This window comes from Colobus angolensis, unplaced genomic scaffold (assembly GCF_000951035.1).
Source record: "Colobus angolensis palliatus isolate OR3802 unplaced genomic scaffold, Cang.pa_1.0 Scaffold11, whole genome shotgun sequence".
NCBI lineage: Eukaryota > Metazoa > Chordata > Mammalia > Primates > Cercopithecidae > Colobus > Colobus angolensis.
The window spans coordinates 11,754,104-11,761,170 of NW_012112030.1; positions in this window are offsets into that span (position 1 = coordinate 11,754,104).

The window sequence follows — 7,067 nt, forward strand, 5'->3', positions numbered from 1 at the left end:
CCCAAAAATCTCACTAGTTCACTAGCAATGGATCCAAACCAATAAGAAATCCCTGATTCACCTGAAAAAGAATTCACGAGATTAGTTATTAAGCCAATCAGGGAGGGACCACAGAAAGGAGAAGCCCAAAGCAAGGAAATAAAAAAAAAAATACAAGACGTAAAGGGAGAAATATTCAAGGAAATAGCTTAAAGAAAAAAACAAAAAAAAAATCAGGAAACTTTGAACACACTTTTAGAAATGCAAAATTCTCTGGAAAGTCTCAGCAATAGAATTGAGTAAGTAGAAAACAGAAATTCAGAGCTTGAAGACAAGGTTTTTGAATTAACCCAATCCAACAAGACAAAGAAAAAAGAACAAGAAAATATGAACAAAGCCTCCAAGAAGTCTGGGGTTATAGTAAATGAACAAACCTAAGAATAATCAGTGTTCCTAAGGAAGAAGAGAATTCTAAAAGCTTGGAAAACATATGTGGGGGAATAATCAAGGAAATCTTCCCCAGCCTTGCTAGAGACCTAGACATTCAAATACAAGAAGCATAAAAAACACCTGGGAAATGCATCGCAAAGTAGATCTTTGCCTAGGCACACTGTCATCAGGTTATGCAAAGTTAAAACAAATAAAAGAATTTTAAGAGCTGTGAGACAGAAGCACCAGGCAAACTATAAAGGAAAACTTTTCATATTAACAGCAGATTTCTCAGCAGAAACCCTGCAAGCTAGAAGGGTGGGGCCCTGTCTTCAGCCTCCTCAAACAAAACAATTATCAGGCAAGAATTTTGTATCCAGCAAAAATAAGTATCATATACGAAGGAAAGATACAGTCATTTTCAGACAAACAAATATGTGATACACCACATAAACAGAATTAAAAACAAAAACCACATGGTCATCTCAATAGATGCAGAAATAGCATTTGAGAAAATCCAGCATCCCTTTATGATTAAAATTCTCAGCAATATACCTTAACGTCATAAAAGCCATCTATGACAAACCACAGCCAACATAATACTGATTGAGGAAAAGTTTAAAGTATTCCCGTAAGAACTGGAACAAGACAAGGATGCCCACTGTCACCACTCCTCTTCAACATACTACTGGAAGTCCTAGCCAAAGCAATCAGATGAGAGAAAGAAATAAAGGGCATCTAAATCAGTAAAGAGGAAGTCAAACTATCCCTGTTTGCTAATGATATGATCGTTTACCTTGAAAACCCTAAGAACTCCTCCAGAAAGAACCTAGAACTGATCAAAGAATTCAGCAAAGTTTCCAGATACAAGGTTAATGTACACAAATCAGTAGCTCTTCTATACACCAACAGCGACCAAGTGGAGAATCAAATCCAGAACTCAACTCCTTTGACAATAGCTGTAAAAAATAAATAAATAAATAAAATACTTAGGAATATACCTAACAAAGGAGTCAAAAGACCTCTACAAGGAAAACTACCAAATACTGCTGAAATAAATCATAGGTGACACAAACAAATGGAAACACATCCCATGCTCATGGATGGGTAGAAACAATATTGTGAAAATGACCACACTGCCAAAACCAATCTATAAATTTAACTCAGTCCCCATCAAAATATCACTATCATTTGTCACAGAATTAGGAACAACTCTAAAATTCATATGGAACCAAAAAAGAGCCTGCATAGCCAAATCAAGACTAAGTAAAAAGAACAAATCTGGAGGCATCACACTACCTGATTTCAAACTATATTATAAGGTCATTGTCACCAAAACAACATGGAACTAGTATAAAAATAGGCACATAGACCAATGGAACAGAATAGAGAACCCAGAAATAAACCCAAATACTTAGAGCCAACTGATCTTCAACAAAGCAAACAAAAACATAAAGTGGGGAAAGGACACCCTTTTCACCAAATAGTGGTGGGATAATTGGCAAGCCACATGTAGGAGAATGAAACTGGATCCCCATCTCTCACCTCATACAAAAATTAACACAAGATGGATTCAGGACTTAAATCTAAGGCCTGAAACTATAAAATTCTAGAAGATAACATTGGAAAAACCCTTCTAGATGTTGGCTTATGCAAGGATTTCATGACCAAGAACCCAAAAGGAAATGCAATAAAAACAAAGATAAATAGCTGGGATCTAATTAAACTAAAGAGCTTTTGCACGGCAAAAGGAACAGTCAGCAGAGTAAACAGACAACCCACAGAGAGAGAAAATCTTCAAAATCTATACATGTGACAAAGGACTAATATTCAGAGTCTACAACAAACTCAAAGAAATCAGTAAGAAAAAAATCCCATCAAAAAGCAGACTAATGATATGAATAGACAATTCTCAAAAGAAGATATACAAATGGCCAACAAACACATGAAAAAATGCTCAACACCACTAATGATCAGGGAAATGCAAATCAAAACTATAATTCAATACCACCTTACTCCTGCAAGAATGGCCATAATCAAAATATCAAAAAACAGTAGATGTTGGCATGGATGCAGTCAACAGAAAGTACTTCTACACTGCTGGTGGGAATGTAAACTAGTACAAACATTATGGAAAACAGTGTGGAGATTCCTTAAATAACTAAAAGTAGAACTACCATTGGATCCAGGAGTCCCACTACTAGGTATTTACCCAGAGGAAAATAAGTCATTATTCAAAAAAGATACTTGCACATGCATGTTTATAGCAGCTCAATTGCAAAATAGTGAAACCAAGTGAAATGCACATCGATCAACGAGTGGATAAACTGTGAGATATATATATATATATATATATATATACACACACACAAAATGATGGAATACTACACAGCCATAAAAAGAAATAAATTAACAGCATTTGCAGTGACCTGGATGAGATCAGAGACTATTATTCTAAGTGAAGTAACTCAGGAATGGAAAACTGTTGCAAGCAAGCCCCCCAAAATCCGGCCATAAACTGGCCCCAAAACTGACCATGAACAAAATTTCTGCAGCACTACAACATGTCCATAAAGGCCCTAATGCCCAAGCTGGAAGGTTGTGGGTTTACGGGTATGAGGGAAAGGAACACCCGGCACACCCAGGGTGGAAAGCTGCTTAAAGGCATTCTTAAGCCACAAACAATAGCATGAGCAATTTATGCCTTAAGAGCATGTTCCTGCTGCAGTTAACTAGCCCAACCTATTGATTTAATTCAGATCCCTTCGTTTCCCATAAGGGATACTTTTAGTTAATTTAATATCTATAGAAACAATGCTAATGACTGGTTTGCTGTTAATAAATACGCGGGTAAATCTCTGTTCAGGGCTTTCAGCTCTGAAGGCTGTGAGACCCAATTCCCCACTTTACACCTCTATATCTCTGTGTGTGTGTTTTTAATTCCTCCAGCGCCACTACATTAGGGTCTCCTTGACCGAGCTGGTCTCGGCAAGTGGCATCCATTCATGGGGGCTCGAATCCAGGTCGAAGGGTTGCCAGAGTGATGGCTGGAACGGAAAACTAGCTGGAGGACACCCGAGTACTCTTAAAGCAATCCCCAAGGTAAGTAAGAAGGGAAGCTCAGAAGCGTCAGGGTAACAGTGGGGCAAGTTTGGGGTGTGGTTCGTTCCACCTTCGAACTTTTTCACACTGATGACAAGGAGCAATAAGAATATAGCGAAGTAACAGAAGAGGTTACAGAGCATGTTTATTTGCCAACTAAAGCTAAAGCAGCAAAAGAAGGAGAGGTTCATCCCTACCCTTCTGCACCCCCTCCTCATTATTTTGAAGAAAATGACCCCCCAGATCTTTCTTTTCCAGAGGACACTGGGCGAAACGTAGCTGCCCCAGTGACTGTTCCTGCAGTGCCTCAAGCGACGGCTCTTAGTTCTATTCAGGCAGGAATTCAGCAAGCTAGATGAGAGGGTGATCTAGAGGCTTGGCAGTCCCCTGTTAGAATACACCCCCCAGATCAACAGGGAAATATTACAGCTACATTAGAGCCTTTTCCTTTTAAATTACTCAAAGAATTAAAATAAGCAATAAATCAGTATGAACCAGGTTCTCCTTTTGTAATGGGACTGTTAAAGAATGTTACTGTTTCCAGTTGGATGATTCCTACTGACTGGGATGCTCTTACTGGAGCTTGTCTAACTCCTGCTCAGTTCTTACGATTTAAAACTTGGTGGGCACATGAGGCTTCCATTCAGGCTGCTCACAATGCCTAGGCCCAACCTCAAATTAATATAACAGCAGACCAACTTTGGGGGGTTGGCGGCTGGGCTGGTTTAGATGCACAACTGGTCATGCAGGATGATGCCATAGAACAGCTTAGAGGAGTGTGCATTAGAGCTTGGGAAAAAAATCACTTCTGGTGGACAACAATGCCCTTCCTTTAGTGCTATAAAACAGGGACCCAGACAACCATATGTTGATTTTATAGCTTGGTTACAGGAATCTCTTAAAAAGATGACTGCAGATTTGGCTGCTCAGGATATAGTGTTGCAGTTACTAGCTTTCAACAATGCTAATCCTGATTGCCAGGCTGCTCTGCGACCTATCAGAGGGAAAGAAAGCACATTTAGTCAATTATATCAAGGCCTGTGATGGTATCGAAGGTAATCTGCATAAAGCTCCCTTGTTGGCACAGGCAATGGCAGGACTGCGAGTGGATAAAGCAAATACTCCATTTTCTGGAGCTTGTTTTAACTGTGGGAAGCATGGTCATACTGAAAAAGAATGTAGAAAAAATCAGCGAGTCAGGGTGCCAGATAGGGGAAAAAAGAAAACTGTTGAGCCTGAAATATGTCCAAAATGTAAAAAAGGAAAATAATGGGTTAGTCAGTGTCACTCTAAGTTTGATAAACATGGGAACCCGATTTTGGGAAACGCCATGAAGGGCCCATCCTGGGCCCCGTTCTAAACCAGGGCATTTCCAGCTCAGGCCATTCCCTCACCCCTGTACAATGTCTGTCCCCCACCATAGCTGTGAGCGCCACAGTAGATTTATGCTGTACAAAAGCTGTGAGACTTCTGCCTGGGGAATCCCCACAAAAGGTCCCAACAGGAGTCTGTGGACCCTTTCCAGCAGGGACAATAGGACCTTTTAGGAAGGTCTAGTGTAAGTTTAAAAGGTGTACAAACACATATAGGAGTCATTGATTCAGATTATAATGGTGAAGTTCACATTGTTATATCTACTTCTGTTCCCTGGAAAGCAGAGCCAGGAGAGTGCATAGCACAGCTCCTGATTGTGCCGTATGTGGGAATGGGAAAAAGTGAAATTAAATGAACAGGAGGATTTGGAAGCACAAATAAACAAGGCAAAGCAGCTTATTGGGTGAATCAAATTTCTGATAAACGTCCTACCTGTGTAATAACTATTCAAGTAAAGAAACTTACTTTGTTTGGTAGATACAGGAGCAGACATTTCAATCATTTCTCTACAGCACTGACCATCCACGTGGCCAATTCAACTCGCTCAATTTAACATAGCTGGAGTTGGTAAAGCTGCTGAAGTATATCAAGGTAGTTATATTTTGCATGGTGAGGGGCCTGATGGACAACCTGGGACTATTCAACCAATTATAACTTCTGCACCTATAAATTTATGGGGTAGAGATTAATTACAACAATGGGGAACACAAGTTCTAATTCCACAACAAGTGGAAAAACAAAGTTTCTGCCAAAGATTAGAAAAAATTTTTTGATGGCAGCCATTGTTAAGCCTCCAGAACCTATACCTTTAAAATGGTTAACAGATAAGCCAATTTGGATAGAACAATGGCTGCTAAGTAAAGACAAACTGGAGGCTTTAGAGACATTAGTTACTGAACAATTAGAAAATGGGCACGTAGCTCCAACATTTTCTCCTTGGAATTCTCCAGTTTTTGTAATTAAGAAAAAAATCAGGTAAATGGAGAATGTCAACTGACTTAAGAGTCATCATTTCAGTTATACAACATATGGGAGCATTACAGCCAGGATTGTCTTCTCCTGCTATAATTCCAAAAAATTGGCCTTTAATAGTCATAGATTTAAAAGACTGTTTCTTTACTACCCCTTTCGCTGAGCAAGACTGAGAAAGGTTTGCATTTACAATTCCTGCAGTAAACAACCTGCAGCCTGCTAAACGTTATCATTGGAGTGTTGCCACAGGGCATGTTAAACAGTCCAACTATTTGCCAGATGCATGTGGGGTAAGCAATTGAACCTACTCAAAAAAAATTTTCACAGTGTTACATTATTCACTATATGGATGATATACTTTGTGCTGCCCCCACTCGAGAAATATTACTCCAATGTTATGATCACTTGCAAAACTCAATTTCTCGTGCTGCTTTAATTATAGCTCCTGACAAAATTCAGACTACTACTCCTTACTCATACTTGGAGACCTTAGTAAATGACACTACCATTGTGCCGCAGAAAGTAACCATACATAGGGATAAATTAAAATCATTAAATGATTTTCAAAAATTACTAGGGGATGGCCGGGCGCAGTGGCTCACGCCTGTAATCCCAGCACTTTGGGAGGCCGAGGCGGGTGGATCACAAGGTCAGGAGATCGAAACCATCCTGGCTAACATGGTGAAACCCCGTCTCTACTAAAAATACAAAAAAAATTAGCCGGGCGTGGTGGCGGGCACCTGTAGTCCCAGCTACTCGGAGGCTGAGGTGGGAGAATGGCATGAACCCGGGAGGCGGAGCTTGCAGTGAGCCGAGATCGCGCCACTGCACTCTAGCCTGGGCGACACAGCGAGACTCCGTCTAAAAAAAAAAAAAAAAAATTACTAGGGGATATTAATTGGATACAACCTGCTCTAGGCATTCCTATCTATGCCATGAGTAATCTGTTTTCTATCCTTGGAGGAAATCCTAGTCTCACTAGCCCTCAGCAATTAACAAAAGAGGCTGAGGCAGAGTTAAAACTGAAAAGAAGTCCATAAAGCTCTGATAAATAGAATAGATCCAGAGAAGACTCTAGATTTGCTAATTTTTTCAACTCAGCATTCACCTACTGGTGTTATTGTCTGAGAACAGGACTTAGTAGAGTGGCTTTTTCTTCCACATACTAATTCATGTGAAAGAAATCAGGCACATTCCTCAAATACATTCAG